The 20,415-nt window shown below is 38.3% G+C and overlaps 1 pseudogene; it reads right to left on the bottom strand.

The window, feature by feature from the left end:
• Positions 1–20,415, bottom strand: part of LOC125399980 (large ribosomal subunit protein uL6 pseudogene) — a 92,717-nt pseudogene that overhangs the window by 71,964 nt on the left and 338 nt on the right.

Genomic DNA, 20,415 nt, shown 5'->3' on the forward strand with positions numbered 1-20,415 from the left:
TAAAGAAATATTTATATTCAGAAAAGTAACATGAGCTCCAGATATCATATGTGAACCATAAACATCACTGTGTAAATTATCACATTGCTGTGGAAAACCTAATATTCATAAAATTATCATCATCTATTAATGTTTGAGTTTTCCTAAAATATGTCAAGATAGTAATATGAAAGACTGTTACATGCTTAACCTAGTTTCATACATATACACCCCTGAGAAAATCCAAACTAATTTATGAAATATTTTTACCATTACTATTTAAATTTTTGAAGGAATGATAATTCTTGAGTATTCCTCAACAGAGCTTTGGAAACAAAGAGAACAAGAAAAGAGGTATTTGGCACCGCTGTGCAATAAATTCTCTCTGCCTGGAACCATTGCACTGGTGCTATTGGAAAGGAAGGACTGCTTCCATATCCACTCTTCCTCCATCCCAACCATCCCATTCTACTGCATGTACTGGCTTTGGGAGAACCAAGTCTGTTTGGATTCTCACCTTCCTAGAACTGGATTGGGGGGCGAGAACCTTGGACTTCCCACAGAGTAGGGAACCCTGACTGCTCTTTGGACTAGAGGCTGAGGGAGAAAGGGGGGAGGGGAGGGAAATGGGAGGAGGGGAAGAGGAAAAAATCTTTTTACTTCTTCAAACAGCCTTTCTAAAGTGTCTTTGTTTTGATCAGATATCAGGATATCATCCATATAGTGGCATATTATGGACTTAGGAAATGGTTTGTGTATAATTTTCAATGGTTGGCTTACAAAATATTGGCACAGGGTGGGAGAGTTTAACATTCCCTGTGGGAGGATGGTCCACTGGTACCTCCTTGTAGGCTGAGAGTTATTATAAGTAGGCACTATGAAGGCAAACTTTTCTCTATCTTTCTCTTGTAATGGTATAGTGAAGAAACAATCTTTCAGATCAATAACTATAAGAAGCCATCCCTTTGGTAACAGGGAGGGCAGAGGAATTCCAGATTGCAGACAACCCATTGGTTGAATAACCTTGTTGATAGCTCTGAGATCTGTCACCATTCTCCATCTACCAAATTTTTTCTTAACAACAAATACAGGAGAGTTCCAAGGGCTGGTAGATTCTTCTATATGTCCAGCATCTAATTGCTCTTGTACCAGCTGTTCTAAAGCCTGTAACTTTTCCTCAGCTAAAGGCCACTGTTTAGTCAATATTGGTTTCTCAGTCTACTATTGTAGAGGCATGGCTGTTGGTACCTCTGAAGGGCCATCAATTGTGTTGTGTTCTTGTATAGCTCCAATGGCTGGTTTCCGCCATCTATAATATCTTGTAATATTGTCCTCAGAAATATAGGCTCTGGAAGCAGCAGGAATGTTAATCTGGGTATTCCATTGCTGCAATAGGTCACGACCCCATAAATTCACTGCAATATTGGCTACATATGGCCTTAGTTTTCCTATTTGTCCCTCTGGACCTATACAATTGACCCATCTCGTACTTTGTCTTACTCGAGATAGAGTTCCAATTCCTAAGAACTGAATATCTACCTCCTGAAGAGGCCAATGCAGATGCCAAGATTCTGGAGTAATGATACTTACATCCGCACCTGTGTCCAGTAAGCCAGTAATAAATTTGCCATTTACACACACTCTTAGCTGTGGTCTTTGTTCATTTATAGAAGTTTGCCAGAATATCCGTTTACTTTGTCCTCTTAGATTTCTTGATTCATTCACCACATTTAACTCATCCTTCAGGCCGTTATTGCTTTTATCAGAAGACATGGGGCATTCTAATTTCCCTGAAGAGGCATGTTCTCTGCAGTGATCGGAAATGACTGGACCACATTTGCCATGGGAGCCTTCGAGAGGCCCCCTATTGAGTTTCCCGATGGCAACGGGTTGCCCTGTTTATCTCTTGTTGACCTACACTCATTCGTCCAATGCCTGCCCTTTCCACATCTCCTACATAAACCTGAAGGCTGAGTCCTCTTATCCCTGTTATTCCTAGAAGAGGCATTATTCCTGGAATTCCATTGTCTGCAGTCCCTTTTCATGTGTCCCATTTTGCCACAATGAAAGCATTTTGTAATCTGATGTCTCCTTTTACCTTTGGAAATTGCTTCTTTCACCCATGTTTCATTACCATAATCAAATGTATCAACATTCATTGTATGTAAAACCCATATATCCAAAGGCACTGATCTGGTCTTTAAAGGCCCCAGGATCCTTTTGAATTCTACATTGGCATTCTCATAAGCCAAAGACTCAATTACTATATTTCTTGCTTCTGGATCAGGTATCCCTATTTGTACAGCCTTAGTTAGTCTTTGTAAAAAGTCACTGAAGGGTTCTCTCTGACCCTGTTTGACCCTGATATATGATTCTACTCTCTGACCTGAGTCTTGAACCCTGTCCCAGGCCCTTAGACCTGCTGTAGCACATATGGATAAAATGTTTTCATCATAAAGAGCTTGTTCCTGAGGATCAGAGTAAAGTCCTTCCCCTAGAATTTGATCTAGTGAAACCTCAATTCCTTTCGCTGATTCTTGTTGTTGTAAAAGTCTGGCTTCTTGTTTGAATAGGCATTTGAAATGCCATAAAGGTCCATTCTCGAGGACAGCTGACGTGAGCTGGTTCCAATCTTGAGAAGTGGCCCTGCTGCTCAGAGCCCAGGATTTTAACATCTCCCTAACAAAGGATGAATGTAGTCCATAATTCACAATTGCTTGTTTAAATTCTTTCAGATCATTCATACGTATAGGCTCCCATGTATGTTCTTTAATGACCTCAGGGGTTTTGGAGCCGGTTATCTTTTCTGATGTTATTACTGGAAAGGCAGGTATAACTCAATGTAGACTGAGAGTTTTTTGAGGTGAATGTTGCCTTTTTACCTTTTGCTCCTGTTCATCAGAGTCTATGATTTCCTCAATCTTATTAAATCTGCTCACCATTGCCTTCTGTAAGTCCTGAATCTCCTGTCCAGTATTATTCTCCAAAGCCTTCAATAACAATTCTAAGGCATGGAGCTTGTCCATCAGAGACACCATTTCCTCCTTGGACACAATTGCCTTCATTGAAAATTCTAAGCATGGAGCTTGTTCGTTAGAGATACCATATCCTCCTTGGACATAATCCTCATGGCATGTACTGTGCCGTCTTGTATGGAAATTCTGTCAATTAATCTATCATACCCTTTTGATAAAGTCTGATTTTCACATTCAATGGTTATAATCCTCTCAGCTAATGTTTCAGCACTTACAGTCATGGACTGGAGGTTACAAGTCATTTTGGTTGTTCCCTCCTCCAGAGCAGTGAAGCTCCCTTCCAAAGAAGCAATATCAGACTGTACCTTCTTGATATTTTGGTCAGTCGACCGAGTCATATCAGACAAAGATCTAGTCTCCTCCTTGAGAACGCCAAACTCTGTTTTGAGGAGATTGGTGTCAGTCTGAATTGTTCTTAAGGTTTTAATCTCTGCCCTCAGCATTGTAGATTCAGTCTGTAAGGACTGTATCTTCCTTATAAAATAGCCAAACACCAGAAAAGCGACAGATCCCAGGAATAAGAAAGTAAGAGGAATATCAGAGACATCCTTCAGAATATCCTCCGTAGTGCAATTAAAAAAAACCATTGAACTTTTGGATAGTATTATTTTCTGACATTTTCAATCAAAAGAAATTGTACTTGTATGTATGTATGTATGTATGTATGTATGTATTTTCAACCGAAAAGAAAAATCTTACCTGTAATGACCATTGCCTGCCAGTAGGAGGTGGGGGCGCACCTGAATCCACGTGGCAATGGTGTCAATTCAGGAAGTAAACTCTAGAATATATACACTCAAATCCAGAGGTTAAATTCACAGATCGTGTGCTCCGGCACAGGCCAAGTGCTGGACTCAGCGGGGCGGCAGGGAAGACAGTGCCCGATAGGGGTAGCAGAAGCCAAAAAGTTCCCTCCCCGATCTGCCCGAGGTCAGGGCCAGTTGGGAGCCAGTAGCGGTGTGCAGCTCTGGTTGCTTGGCCCACGTCAAGAGGGGGGAAAACCCACACATTCGGGCACCAGATATCGGCGAATCAATCCCACACCAGTTATGTTTTAAAGGTGTATTTATTTTGGGGGGTGGAACTTACATACACCATAAACCGTCAGGAAGAGAGCCTAGTCGCTGGAGCAGGAGCCGGGAACAGGAGCCAGAACCAAGCACTGGAACTAAGAGGCCAAGCTGAGCTTGCTGCTCTTCTTTTAAAGAGAAATATACCACTCCACAGTGGGCTGGTATTTCAGTGGCTATTGGCTGACAGAGCGGAAGGTGCTCTCACAGCACTGTGGGCTCCTGCTTCAGTGATTATTGGCTGAAGCAGTGGACGTACTCCCAGAGCAAATGTAAGTCTAGTTTCAACAGGTAGATCAATGGGAGAACTGAAAAATCCCCAGAAATTTTCTGTCCCAGTCTTATTGTAGCTTGTGTTATTGTCATTGTTAAAATTAGAATGCATTAAATCATGTCATCTTAAACTAATATATTTAAAAATAGAAATTTGTATATATGTTATTGAATTTTAAGAATGCTTTTTTTTTAAAATTTGACTTGGATCAAGCCAGATGTACAACTATTTAATAATATTTATAATTATTCTATATGTTTTTGAATTTTAAGAATGCTTTTTTTAATTTGGCTTGGATCAAGTCAGATGTACAACTATTTAATAATAGTTAAAAATATTTGTAGTATATATGGTTTCCCAATATCATATTGATAACTAACCTTGCTAATTTAATCATTCCAATATTTAGATTATTTAGATTATAGGTATACATGATTGCACTAATGTGACTAATAGAACTCTTAAATAATGTAAACCTGTAGTGTGATGTATTATTTCTCCTAATGACTCAACACTTCCTGGAACTACTTGCTCTTCTCACTGCAGTAGAGTCAGTTTCCCACATTTGTACCACTTTCTGTTCATTATCACAAAGCATGGAGAATGAGAGCCTTACCAGAAGTTTCCTGCCAGGTTTTCCACAAGGCAACAGCCATCTCGCTGCCCAATGCTCTGCATTCCCCACCTATACTACCACATGCACTTCCTCCTGCCCTCATGCATTTCCCATTTCCCATCTGATACTATCACATGTACTTCCTCCTGGCATTCTCCAAAAGATGCTACTCAAACCTGTCACTGAGAGATGAGACCCTACTCCAAGTCTAAGATATCCCCATGCTATGAAAATTGTCTGTTCATTGCGGCCACAGACTGATAGCATGTACAATCCACCATTTATCCCTTGCTTTGTTTGTAGCTTTATTTAACTATGTTAGTCACCGGTAACCAATATGCCTGTGCCATTTACCTAACTTCATGTCACCCCTTAAGGATTGTGTCATGACACCATCACCAAAAGAAGTAGAGTAAATACAATACAATCCAGTACAAAACAATAATGCCTTTTAAATTAAATACAGATAAGACATTCATATAACTTCTACTACACAAGATATTGCCATCTTACTTTTGATTATTACTGCATGTATTTTATAAATTAATTCTAATTATACGTAGGCTATGTGAGGTTCTTGACCACCTGTATTTTAGGCACTTACTGTGCATCTGAGAGTACGGGTATGACTTAAAGCTTTGAAGCTTAAAAGACAGCTTCTTGCTTCCATGTGTCATGTATAATGGTAAAAGAACCAGAGAGTGGAGCTTGACAAACAAACAAACAAAAAAACAAACAAACCCAAAAACAAAAAAACTCATTTGGACAAGGAAAAATAACAAAATAAACATTTTAGCTATTATTGAGATAATATCCGGAATTATGAATACAGAACATCTGTGATGTAGAAAAATTCAGTGTTCCGTAGGTGGAGTCTTTGGGAATACATCTCTCCGGACTTCCTGTACTCTATCACTACTTCCTGTACTCTATCACTACTTCCTGTACTCTATCACTACTTCCTGTACTCTATCACTACTTCCTGTACTCTATCACTACTTCCTGTAGTCTATCATGGGGATGGTTCTCTGTGAGGAACTTAAGAGTTTTCTCAACCTGTTTTCTCTAGGTCTGGGATTAGGGAGTGGGCTGGAATTTGTTATGTTTTAGACTTTACTAGTTCTTGTCATACTAATACCTAGCAGTGCAGGTCTATCTAAACAGAGTAAGGTCTCGGTTAGACTTCTGGTCCTATCAGCGAGAACATATTCTCAGATTGTACCTATACACTTTGTCTTTACCTGTCTACGGTGTTAGCTCTTCATTTTTTACTTTGCTACTCTACCCACCCCCACCCCTTGGTTGAAAGCAATGCCTTTGATGTAATTTTAAAATTAAATATTCTGTGATATAAAATACCTAACAGGTTTTTTTTAACCAATCGTTTCAAAATATTTTAGTAGTAGAGCATTATAACAATCCAGACAAATGACACAGATTCCACTTTCTTTTTCTCTTAAACTGATGTTACCTACAAACTTTCATTTGCTTTAAGTATACAATCATACGCTGTTCAATTTCTTGCCCTAAATTTAAGTTTACTTTTTCTAAACCTTGCAGGGCTTCATAGGACAAGAATTAGTCCACACAGTCAGAAAGTTACAAAGACCTTCATACTTACAACTTTTAATAAATCAAATCTAGAAGATTTATCTTTCCTGGTAGGTATTTTATGAACCTGGCTACATTGTGAATTTTTTCTATTATTTTCATAAACGGTATGCCTGAGCTTACATGGCTCTACTGTAGACAACAGTTGGACCCAATGTTTGTCTTCATATAACAAGAATCGATACCCTCCTGCTTGACAGTTGATAGGACTTGGCCTCCCAAGGTCTTACTGCTTCTACAGTTGGAAAAAAAATCAATATTTCCCTTTTGTTTTCTGAAATTCCTTATTTCAAACATCAGTCTTGAATATTTTCAAAACATTGTTTAGCTACTATGTAGTTAGTGGTCCCATAAAAATGCCACCTTAATTTTTAATTATTTTCTCTTATGGGACTTAAGAGTGATCCTGGGATGTCTATTTAAATAAAGGTTTTTCCATTTCCCTGATTGTTCATCCTATAAGTAATAATTCTGCATTGTCATTCAAATAGAAGATGCAGTAAAGAAGGCAATCAGGCTGGTTTGTTGACTATTTTTAAAATGCTTTTCTATCCAATGGTTTCCCAACCTGATGGCGTCTACTCACAATTACTGAGTTCTCGTGCTACCTCTACTTTTAAAGTGACAAAAAGGACCTAGATTTTACTTCTTCAGAGTGTATATTGGGAACTCAGGGGAAAACTCAGCTGTAACTTTTGCAAATTTTGGCTTTTGTATAACATCTCACTGTATCCACCTCAAGGTTTAAGATTTTGCTTGATAAGATTAGAAACTAACTTCCTCATAATTTATATTATACCAAAGATTTTGTAGTTAAAGTCATTACACTTTGAGCACCTAATCTCTGTCTTTAAAATTTTCTAAGACCCAGAACTGAGCAATCATTTAGAATTCTACATATCATTCTGTTCAATACAAAACTATTAGTATAAATAGAGGCATTTTAATAGAAGATCCAAAATTTATCCCTTTATTCTCTTAGAGCAATGTGTAAGATCATAACTCCCAATAAATATAAGATTAACTTGTTTTAACATGTAGAAAAGCGATCAACAAACAAAAAAATATAAGACACTTAGATCTTTTCTAAAGAACTGTTCTGGCTTGTTTCAAATGTCAATTTCCATAACTAAGAATTGCTTGATAAGATATCACTGATTCAGGGATTGTCTAAATCGTGTTGACCTGTAAGCAAGACTTTGAGGGACTATTTCATTGTTAATACAATGAAAGACTCAGCCCACGTTTGGAGCAGCATTTCCTTGTCAGGGTTGCATGAACTTTATAGGATAGGGAAAGCAGGTTGCGTGAGGGCACGGATCTATTTCTCTGTGCTCTGGACTATATGGAATTCTTTCCTTTACCTCTCTTCAAAGATGGACTGGAATTTCAAGTCTAATAATCTCTCCTACTATGTTGTTTATGGGCAGGGTGTTTTAGCACAGCAGCAGAATTAAAACCACATTGACAACCCAAAGGGGAATTATAATATCTTTGCAAAATAAAGAGTATATAATTTAATTAATAATTTAATTCTATGGTTTGCAAAGTTTGTAGTCACAAATAAAGAAATCTAAGTTACATACTCTCCTCAAATTAAAGATAAATTAGCGTCTATCAAAGATGTGTTTACAAAAGTAGTTCTGAACATTTATTCCACGGTCCTTAGAGACCCATGGTTATGTAAAACTTGTCTCACTTTGCTGTAGGGTTAAAAAGAAGGCACTTAACCGGATTTCTCCACAATGATGCTTTTTCTGCTTTCTTAGAATCTTAACTAGGAAAAATTCATTTGGAAAAGTTTGACCCTTGTCATGTAAAGTGACTAGGAGTGAATCTGTACTCTCGTGGGAGCTGCTACTGCTTGGCAAAGGTCCGTATCCAGGCATGTTGAGAATGTGCCCTTTGTAATTTATGAGGTCTAGCGTTAAAGAGGAGACGGAAGAGAGCTTAGGTGAGGTTCAGCACTGATACGGTAGCCCTGAAGACCTCACAGCGACGGATCTGCTCCCTCCTACCCGTCTAACAAGACCCGCATCAGTGATTCTGCAAAATATGTCTTCATTTCGTGTCTTTCATTCCTCTCCCCTGAGAACAGATGAGTCTTCTCTTATGGGCACTGGATTTTCAGAACCTACACAATTACACAACATAGAGGGAGATAAAAGAAAATAACAGAAACTTGGGATTGCTGAATATAAAATGGTAAAAAAAAACATTAATCCCATAAGCAATAAAAGAATTCTGGAAGAATTCAACTTCTTAAGTTAAAAATCATGGAAATATTTTTTGCATATGTAATGATCATACTTATAAAATGAGTATAGAGTAAGTATTATGATTTATTGGTGCTACTGACCCTTGTGGATCCCACAGTGGGTGGGAGACTGCGGCTGGCAAGGGGACAGATAGATAAACCATGTATTGAGAGAGTGCTTGGGAATGGAAACTTTATTTAGTGGCTATTGGGAGGGTGTGAGAAGGTAAAGGATATGGGGGAAAAGAGAGAAACGGAGCGAGAAAGAGAGAGAAACAGAGGGACAGAGAGAGAGGGGGGGGGAAAGAGGTTAGGAGGGAGGAAGAGGGCTACTGCCTCTTCAGAAGAAGTATTGGGCAGAGAGACAGAAAGCAAATAAAACCAGCATGCCTCTGAGAGAAGGGGGAGATTGGGAGTTGGTGGAGCTTGTTTATTAAAGGAGCAGGGTAACCTGCTCACAAGGCATGCCAGGATACTTATAATTATAACATTTCCATCTTTTTCTTATAATAAAAAGACAAGGAGTTAGGCATGGCAGGTTAAGAGTATGAGGACATCGAGTTATCAATACTGCTTCCTGTTAATTTGTGGGCATTAAAATTTTGGGAGACCTTAGAAAGCTGGGATGCTCGCCATGTCCTGGGGTATCTGGTTCCTTTACTCTGTCCAGGATTTGTGGTGTGGGACTGTATGATGTCTCTTGGAACTGGTGAGGTGTTGGCAGAGCAGAGGACAAAGTTAAGTTTAGGAAGAAAAAAGTTAAGTTTAGGAAGAAGGAAATTTTCTGTAGGTCCTGGTATTTGAGGAGGAGGGTGCCATGACCAGGGAAAGGTAGGAAGATTTGGGATAATTGAGAGAAGGGTGAATCTGACCCGTTTACAGTAAAATACTTCAATTTGGCTCCCTGGAACTCACAAGAATTCTTTGAGTTTGTGAAAACATGTTTTAGACACACACATATATATGCACATACATATATATATATATGTATATATATATACATACACACATAATATAAATGGCAACATATTTATGCCAGAATGACTCTGACATATTTTTTTCCACAATGAACAGTATCTTTAAAAAATGACCAAGGAGAACTTAAAATCTTGATCTTTCAGCACAGTAGTGGTAGTCCTCTGCCAGAGGTATATTAACTGCTCACCTGCATTTTATTGAGAATGTTAAGACTGAGATTGGCAGCATAATGACTGAGAAATTTGATAACTTGCATTTGTCCTCAGACCTTTATAACTTGTAGGTTCACACCTTAATAACTTGCATTTCTATAGCTTAAAACACCTTCTTGATTTGAGCTTTGTATCTTAAAATGGCTTTTATTTATTAGAATGTTGAATTTGGGGAGCATATTGTTGATTCATGAATCTAACCAGATGATAATCTGAGGTGTATTTTTTCTCATAAATTAAGACTATTCATTTCTAGATTATTTCTGCCCAGTCAAGGACATCTTAAATCAGGGTGTGGTGGTTTGAATAAGAATGACTCCCATAGGCTCAGTAGATTGAATACTTGGTCATTAGGGAATGATTGTAATAAAAACTATTCGAGAAAAATTAGGAGGTGTGGCCTTGTGGAAGTAGGTGTGGCCATGTTGGAAGAAGCATATCACTGGGGATGGGCTTTGGGGCTTCAAATACTCAAGCCAGATCCAGTATCTCTTCCTTCTTGCTGCCTGTGGAGCCAAATGTAGAAATCTCAGTTATTTTCCAGCCCTATGTCTGTCTGAACATTGCCATGCTTCCTGCCATGAGGATATAGGACTAGACCTCTGAAACTGTAAGACAAATCCATCTAAATGAACTCTTTTTATAATAGTTGCCATGGTCATAATTTCTCTTCATTAACAGAATACCCATTGAGACACAGGGTTTGTTTTACTTATTCATGTCTTCCTTCTGTCTGCTGCATTATTCTTATTAGATCTAAGCTTTGTTGTGTCTAGATTCTTCTATTATTACATTTTGCATTCAAATGTATGTTGCAGCAGAAAGTTTATGCATAAAAACATGTCTATTTTAACCTGTAAAATAATTCTTATAAATAATTTTATTTATTATTTAGTATTCACTTTAATTAATTTGTTTTTTAAGACAGGGTTTCTCTGTGTAGCTTAGGCTATTCTAGAACTTGCTTTGCAGAACAGGCTGACCTTGAATTTACAGAGTACTGCCTGCTTTTGCCTTTCCAGTGCTGGGATTAAAGATGTGAGCCACTCCTGACAGACTTATTTTTTAATTTACAATTTCTTAATGTAAAATTTAAAAATATTTGTTGTGGCCTGCTCTGTAAACATCTCTACACATTTTTCTAATGCTATTTACATGAAAGAAACTTTAGTTCTACTGGTTTTTACTGTGAATCCGTTAAGCTAGCTTCAGGGTACCTGGTTAATTTCTTTTTCAAATTTTGTTACTATTCTACATTAGAATTAGAATCTTGCTTTTAATATCCTATTTCTAAATAAAATGTCCTGCTTGCAAAATGAAGAAGGAGAAAGAGGAGAAGGGGGAAGAAAAGAAGGAGGAGGAAGAAGAAACTAACGACTATTAAATTTAATCCATTATCACTTAAATAATTATATGCTCATTCTCTTGTGCCGCTGTCATAGATATCTATGCATTTATCGTACACAGCTATGTGAGCTGCGCCTAGCTGACCTAGGTGTTGCTGACCTAGGCAGCTGTAGTAAATCGACTGTTTGTCTCACATTGTGACTCACTCTGTAGAGACATCTGATAAGTTGGTGCTCTTCCATTTGTATGCCTGGCAAAGGAGAGAAATAATGAGTCGAGACTCAACCTTAAACTCGAATCCCATTATTGAAATATGAAAGACATGCAGAGCTGTGTGACTTGGGATGCCTCTTAATTGCCACTGCCGCTGCTAATGACTTACATTCACAGAAAAATCACTGTCAGTCAGCAGTAAATATCCTAGATGCCCTCTGCTTCTCATCGTATTGATCAGTGTGTTTTAACCCTCAATTATACTGCAATCTATTGAAAAACTGTCTCTTATGCCATAGAAAACTGTAAGTCCATTATTTGATACTTATTAATGAGCATCAAATCACTATAATATCATTATTGTTAAGCTACTTGAACAAAATCAACAGTCTGTCTTGATATTATGTTTATTTTTCCTAGTTTTAGTAATATAGAAATAAGAAATTTTCCTGAAATTGGAGGAAAATCCCTAAAAATTAATAGTGAAATTATACTGTCACTTAACGCATTGATAACGCTTTCTTTTAAGTATAGTCATTATTAAATAAATGTAGCTTTAAGAAACTTATATTCTTTGCTAAAAGGATGAAATTAAGGTTTCTTATAAAGTAGTCCTCATACTATTCTGATTTCCAGAGGTGAAAAAATATAATCTCATGCTGTGTTTTATTATAATATATTCAATAACATTTTTGATGGTTGAAGAAAAGGGTGAGTAGAGCGCAGTCCTCAGCTATCAACCATAGATGGACAATATCTGACTCAATATTGACAATTCAGTCTTGAAAATGGCTGGTTTGGAAGAAGATTAATGATCCCTTTTATCATGATACCGTAATCTTTTAAACCAAATAGAGATAAGTACATCCCAGTCAGGAAACAGTGTGGAGATCTCAAGTTATAAATCCAACAGTTTTGATCTCAACTGTGCTTTGTCTACTGAGCATTAGGTACTGTGGTCATCGCTGGAGATACAGAGACAAAGACGGTTTGATTCCTGCCTTCCTGGTACTGAGGAAGTTAGGTCACCCTGAACCATAGAAACACATACTCTAGATAGACTGCATGAATCTATTAGCAAGATTAGTGGTTTAAGGAGCACCAAAAAGAGCAACTTGAAGAATGAGGCATATTTCTTTTATTCATTTTTTTGGTCACCATTCCATATGTGAACCCTGTATGGTGTGGGAAATACTTCTGTATATGTGTTGCTTTTACTGGTTAATGACTAAAGAAGTTGGCTTAGCCTGTGATAGAACAGAGTCGAGCTAGGCAGGGAAAACTCAATTGAATGCTGGGAGAAAAAAGGCAGAGCCAAGAGATGCCATGTAGCCACTCAAGCGAACAGATGCGCTGGAACCTTGCCTGTAAGCCATAGCTACGTGGCAATGCACAGATTAATAAAAATGGGTCAACATAAGATATAAGTGTACATTAAAAATATGCTGAACAATGGCTCTCAGAGGCAGTGAATGGACCTCCACCATGTTGGACTGGGCAGAGACAAAAGGCAAAACAGCCATCCTTACAAGCAGATGCCAGAGTCAGAGGAACACAATCCTATTTGTATCACACAGAGTCTGTGCTTTCCATGAATAAGGTTGATATAAAAAACAGCAATATCAGTGTAAGGCACGGGAGCCCAGGAGAGCCAGGAGAGGGTACTGGGGAGACATAAGCTATAATAACACTGCAGGACTGTGGAATATGACGAGCTGGGAAGACAATGAAACTGTACCAATAACAAGTATGGACGGCAACTTAGGGGACAGCACAAGATTATAGTGATTACATGAATTTTGACCTTTAATGGGGAGAACTATTGACAAAAAAATCAATATAAAGGAGTGATCTCATCTTCTCTGGTTGTTAGTAAAAGTTAAATGAGACAAACAAGAAAGTCTGTTTCAGATAGTAAAACATTGCTCTGTATTCTGATTTAATATATAATTTTGAAAAGTGGGTATTTCAGGAATTTAAGGAAGATTTGAATTCCCAATAAAAAGAATGAGAGGGGGGCTGGAGAGATGGCTCAGTGGTTAAGAGCATTGACTGCTCTTCCAAAGGTCCTGAGTTAATTCCTGGCAACCACATGGTGGCTCACAACCATCTGTAATGACGTCTAGTGCCCTCTTCTGGCCTGCAGACATACAGACAGAATATTGTATACGTAATAAATAAATATTAAAAAAAACAAAGAATGAGAGGGAGACAGCAAGGCTCCTAATCTGTTGTTTTGGTTTTTGGTTTTAGCCTTAGGAGTCAATAACTGCTTTCTGATTGAGTAAAAATGGGAGGACAGGTTGAGAGAACACTACAAATGATTGAACTAGTGTGAACATCTGAACATATAGGTAGATTTGGCTGCCAATGTTTCTCTTGGAAGTGCCGAGAAGAGCCATGAGCAGCTGTCTGCACCGTGATGGTGCTATTGAATGTTCAGGCATTGTGGAGGCAGCTAAAAAAATAAAAATGAAGAAGACAACAATAAAACAAGCCCACTGCATAATGAAATATTAAAATATTATTAGACTTCAGATATAGTTGATTTAAAAAGCATTGCTGTTAATCCATTTACTTAGTACTAGTGAGAAAAGTAGCAGTTTCTTCTGGAAAAGTTAAGTGTCTAGGTGTCAGCTGAGATAATCACCAAGTGCAGAAGGTTGAAGATACTTCCTTTTCTCCAGTTGTTATTTTATACAAAGCAGATGATGACTCTAAAGAAATAGAGAGTGAAGGACATCCCTCATAAACACCTCACGGAGCGTTCAATTAGATGTAGGTGGAGATGGGATTTATTTGACTTTCCCCCCTTTCCCAATAGTTCTCACTAAATGTAATCAGCCGGCATAACTATGTTTGACACCAGTTACAGAGCAAAGCAAATTGCTGAAACCTTTTTAGAGAAGAGCAGAAATAAAGAGCCGCTATAGGAACACATCAGCATTTTTTTGAATGACGGAACCGGTGGGGATGCAGACACTTTCCGAGGAGTAGAGAAGTCAAATACAGTACTGAACTGAATTTTAAGTACTCTGTTTCTACTCGATTGAATTTTGGGTTTTCAGGGCTTAGAGAAGAGCAATGGTTTAGAAAATAGAACAAGTCTGGGTGAGAAGATTTTTTATTTTTATTTTTTTTGAACAAAGTTACTTAAGAGATAACTTTATTCTTACTTGTCTCCAGAGACTGAAATATCAGACATCAGAAAATGAGTCAGAACCATAATAAGGGAATTTCAGAGATACAAATAAGAATTGAACAACCTCTCAAACACTTCTTAGTACTTAGTTTTGCTCCAAATCTCCTTGTTTTGAAGTATCCCAAACAGTGTCACTTCTTACTTTGCTTTACTTACTTTCTTGGTTCTCTCAGCAGAATATTAGTCTTATCCTGGGATTCTCTAATATTTGTCAGTCAGACTTTCAAGTGTTCATTTTATTTAAAGCAACACTTCAGAGCAAATGCTACTCCTTTAGAGTGAACTTCACTGTGCTAACTTTGGCGTTGAAGAACAGAACCCAGATGCTTCAAGTTTGCCTGAAGGCTTGGGGCAACACCTCTCAGGTGGAAGCCCTGAAAAGGAAATTATGATTAAGGCCACATAATCCCTTCCCTTTCTTCTGCCTCCTAAGTGGTGAAGCTGGCCCTGCTCCTGTTGGGAGACCACTGCTGAGAACAGATGGCATGGTGGGTGCATAACCCAAATCAAATACCAAAATTTCTCAAGAATTCAAGGACTCCAATATCAATTTCTGCAAGACAATGGAAATTTCTTGACATCAGGATAATTGAAGTCACACAGTGGTTTCTGCTGAAGGTTAAGTCAAAAGAAGTCCAAATCACAGTGGCAGTGGTGACACTTGCCTTTGATCCTAAAACTTGGGGAAAAGAGGCAGGTTGATCTACAGAGAAAGTTTTAGGAAAGTCAGGGTTATGCAGAGAAACCCTGTCTTGAAAAAACAAAACAAAATAGACAAGTACAGAACAAGAACAAGATCACTATAATTAGATGCTTCTCTGTCTCTGTCTCTGTCTCTGTCTCTGTCTCTGTCTCTCTCTCTTTCTTGTTTTGTTCTCAAGACAGGGTTTCTCTGTGTAACCCTGGCCACCTTAGAACACATTCTGTAGAGTAGACTGGCCTCGAACTCACAGAGATCTGCCTGCCTCTGCTTCCCAAGGGCTGAAGTTAAAGATGTGTGCCACCACCATACTTTTTTCATTTAACATTTTAAGTTTGAGGAATAGAACAATTAGCGAAAAGGAACAAAACCGATGAAAAGAAATGCCATATACAAATGGATCCAAATAAAGACATTAAGAATGACACAATGAAAGTGGATTTTACTTTCAGAAAGTAGCTTTAAAGTCATAAAAGAAAATAAAAGCCAGGAGGTGGTGGCACCCACCTTTAATCCTAGAACTCAGGAGGCAGAGGCAGGCAGTTCTCTGTGAGTTTGAGGTCAGCCTAGTCTACAAGACAGGCTCACAAGCTACAGAGAAACCCTGTCCGAAAAAACATCAAAAAAAAGAATAATTGTCAATCACTTAGGGATGCTCCTCATATTGTGGTAAAAAATAAAGTGAAGCAACTAAGGCAAGAACATTAATTAACTTTTAAAACTAACTAAGGCAGGAAGGAATCTTGGTTGCTTTGAGTGTTAAAGAGTTTTAGTTTCATAAAACAATATCACTTTTAAATAGCTAAGATTTGATTTGGTCTCCATCTCTAAGAGAAATAATAGGTCAATAAGATGGTTAATGAGATACTTAAACAAAATACCACCACATCTAAACAAATCCAGCAATAGAATGTTGAAGTTAACATTCTAAGCGATCGATCTATGATTATGAAAACATAATCCATTCCTTCCAAATTTTATCATGATGATACTTATTATTTTAGATAGGGTTTCAATTGCTGTGAAGAGACAACATTACCAAGGCTACTTTTATAAAGGAAAACATTTAATTTGGTCTTGCTTACTATTTCAGAGATATCGTCCATTATCGTCATGGTAAGAAACATGGGGACATGAAGACAGTCATGGTGATGGAGAAGGAGCTGAGAGTGTTTACATCCTGACTCACAGACAAAAGGAAGTGGTCTGTCTCACTGAGTGTAGCTTGAACAAACCTCAAAAACTACCCCCACAGTGGCACACTTCCTTCTACAAGATTACACCTCGTAACAGTGCTACTCCCTTTGGGGATGATTTTCTTTTTCTTTTTTTTTTTTTTCAAACCACCATATTTCATTCTCTGACCCTGCAAAGATTTGTGGCCATATCATATGGCAAAAATGTATTCAGGCGAATTTCAGAAGTCCTTGTAGTCTATAAAGAGTCTCAAATTTATTTAAAAGTCTAAAGTTCAGAGTTTTTCTCCTGAGATTCATGCAATTTCTTAGCTGTAATCTCATGTACAATCAAAATAAAAAGCAACTCATATACTTCTAGATATAATGACACAGGATATGCATTACCATTCAAAAACATGGGGAACGGAGTAGCGTATGGAAATTCCTGACGAAAGCAACACCAAAAACTTCAGACTCTGCATCTGCACGTCTGCCTTCAAAGATTCCTCAGATCTCCAACTGTTTTCAGCCTTCCTGAATACAGCACAGTTCTTTCTCTAAGGAAGGCTGATTCCACACTCAGTCTGCAGGTGTTCTTGGCCCCATGGCTCTGGCATCCTCAACATCTTGGGGTCTCCAAAACAATCCTGGCTTCACATTCCCAGTTTTGTACAATGGCCTATTGGGGTCTTCCATACAGGGACATCACTGGTGCTTGCCTGGCCTCAGGGGCTTTCTTACATAACTCCTTTCTTGCATCCTTAACTCTAAATCCAGAATCACATGGCCATAGCTGCCAAATTCTGCTGCTTGCTGGGACTCAAACATGCACTCCTTATTCAACTATGTCTTCATTGGCTTTCATTGCCTTCTCTTGGCTGTCCACAAACTTTCTCTGTAGACCAGGCTTGCCCTAAACTCAGAGATCTACCAGCCTCTGCTACCCAGTGCTGGGATTAAAGGAAAGGGGTGCAGCACCACACCCTGATCTAAGTTTTTCTTTAATTCCTTTTAACAAGTTGGAAACTTAGCTGGGTGGCATCTTGCCCTGAGGTCTCCACTCCCTTTCTTCCATTTCTTAATCTGTTTATTTCTTTTAACAAAGGATTTAAAACCACTCCTTATGCCCCCTTTCTCCTAAAATTATACATTTTTCAATTTTACTTGCTTAGCTTGCTCATTTTCTTTGGGAATCGTTACTGTCATTAGAGTTAACACTCATAACCACATGTAGAGTTTATACTAGGCTGTTTTGAGATTTTATCTACTGATACAATTAATCCAAAACTCTTCATTTTAACCTCAGGAAGACTCTCCAGAGATGGATAAAATTCAATCACATTATTCGTGCAAGTGCGATGGGTGCTCTCAACCTCTGAGCAGTCTCTCGAGCCACTCATCTTTCTACTTTAATTCATAAATTCCTAGGTGATTTGTAAGAAGCAATCAGGAGGCCTGCACCATTACTAAGGGATATTAAATAGTAGTGGGTCTTTAAATCAATGATATTGACATTCAATGAGCTAATGTTTATTAGTATGTTATCTTCATAATAATAACAAATGAGATTATTTAAGGCAATCTGAATGGAAGGTGTTTACTTGCACGGAAAAAAGCCGTTAGCAATAATAAATATGGTAATAGTATGGCAATATGCGGTATTATGGTAATAATAAGCCTTTATTTCTTGTGTGTATGGCACACAGGACTTATTGATATAATTTATTTTGGGCTGATGTGAATATGAGTGAGACTAAGACATTTTAAAAATGAAAAGTCATACAAATTCTATTTCACTTTAACAGATTTTTTTCTTTTCAATAAAGGTGTGTAATTGTATTTAAAAGGTTAATGGGAGAATAGTCTTAGTTAGGAAGAAGAATGTTAAGTTACTTGGTATCTTTTACTCAGGGTAACAGTAAGTGACCTTTCACCAAAGGCTATGCTAAAACCATTAGGCCAATTGTAGAGGGCAGTTATCTTGTGAATTAACTACTGTTAATAATCCGCTTTCTGAAAATGTCAGCTTTTGGAAAATACATATCTAGGGCAGCAGTTGTCTCACTGTGAAACTACATGATCTCCTCAGCCTTGAATGTAAAACATCCTGCAGAATGGGAATTTCTCAAGACACTGGAGTCAGTTTGGAGATGAACTCACTCTGGAACTGTCAACTCTGAGCATGTAGTTCCTGATAAATACAGCTTTGATCATTACACACGTGTCCTGTCAGTTCCATGACTGGAAGGACAGCTGAAACAGTGAAAACTAGAAGTGTCCATGATTCCAGAATTTGAGCAGCTGTGAAGTAGCGGAAAGAGAATTCTATGCTAGCAGATACTAGTAACTGGACGCAAAACATCCTCTTCCGGGCACTCAGTATCTTGTATTGGATGATTTCCTTCATACATTAGTTCGTTATAATACCACAGGGCAACTATGGTCCCCCTAGTTACACCCAGATAGTTACCACAAACAGACATGATAGCTTTTCCCCTTCAAAGTTCATGTGGAACAGAATCAGACCTTTGAACCAATCTTTTTCTTCTCTGGATTTCATGCTTACAAAACTGAAAATCTATTAAGTGGCTATGAGTCTCTGTTTTTTCATCTACAAAAAAAAATAGTAATAAGAACTATATTCTGGGATATTTGTCAGGGCCCACAGATGTGGATTCGTTCTACCTTGACTAAAGGTCAGAGAGTTCAGTCCTATTCTTGCTCCTTCAAGGTTATTGACAGGAGTTTTGACCAAGAGAATGGCTACTAACAAGATGTCTTGACCTAGGGTGCGGTTACTTGATGCTTTGGGTATTTGAGGTCTTTTGTCTTCCCCCTCATTTTTGGATTGGGGTATGTGAAGCCTATGAAAAAGAAATGTTAGTGGATTCAGTATTCACTCGTTTGTCCTCCCAACTGTGTTCTGTGCTTCTGTACATGTCTTTTCTGTCTCTGTTTGTCTGCCCACCCCCTTCTCTTCTTTTCTTTCTTTCCTTCTTTTTTTTGAAATAGGGTTTCTCTGTGTTACAGCCCTAACTGTCCTGAACTAGTTCTTATAGACCAGTCTGACCTCGATCTCACAAATATCCACTTACCTCTTTCTCCCAAGTGCTGAGATTAAAGGTGTGTGTCACCATTGCCCAACCAGCCTAACATTTCTAATCTAATCATGCCCTTACCCTGGAACCTACAAACCAATCAAAGTTGGACCCCAACAGATGGCCCTCAATGTGGGGCTCACAACAGATGGCACCCAGTGTGCCAACAATGGTATTGGTGGAGAATGTGATGGACACAGTGGTGCAGGAGAATTGTTTGTATTCTGTTAATCATATTTTAAATAAACACTGATTGGCTAGGCAGGAAGTATAGGTGGATCAACCAGACAGGAAGTAGAAGTGGGGCGAGGAAAACAGGAGTATTCTGGGAAGAAGAAAGCCCATTCCCCCCACACCTGTTCAAACACCGAAGAAGCAGGATGTGACCTGCCACGCTGGAAAAGGTACTGAGTCATGTGGCTAACATAGATAAGAATAATGGGTTAATATAAGCTACAAGAGCTAATAAGGAGTCTGAGCTAATGGGCCAATCAGTTTTATAACTTATGGAGATCTTTGTGTGATTTTCTTTGGGGCTTGTTGGCTGTGGGGACCCAGGCAGGACAGAAACCCCAACAAGTAGGCCCCCTCATGTTACAACACAGCATATGAATATCACACTGTAGGGATGGAGGTGAGAAGTGA

The sequence above is a fragment of the Myodes glareolus genome, chromosome 27 (genome assembly GCF_982192425.1).
Source record: "Myodes glareolus chromosome 27, mMyoGla1.1, whole genome shotgun sequence".
In the NCBI taxonomy this organism is placed as follows: domain Eukaryota; kingdom Metazoa; phylum Chordata; class Mammalia; order Rodentia; family Cricetidae; genus Myodes; species Myodes glareolus.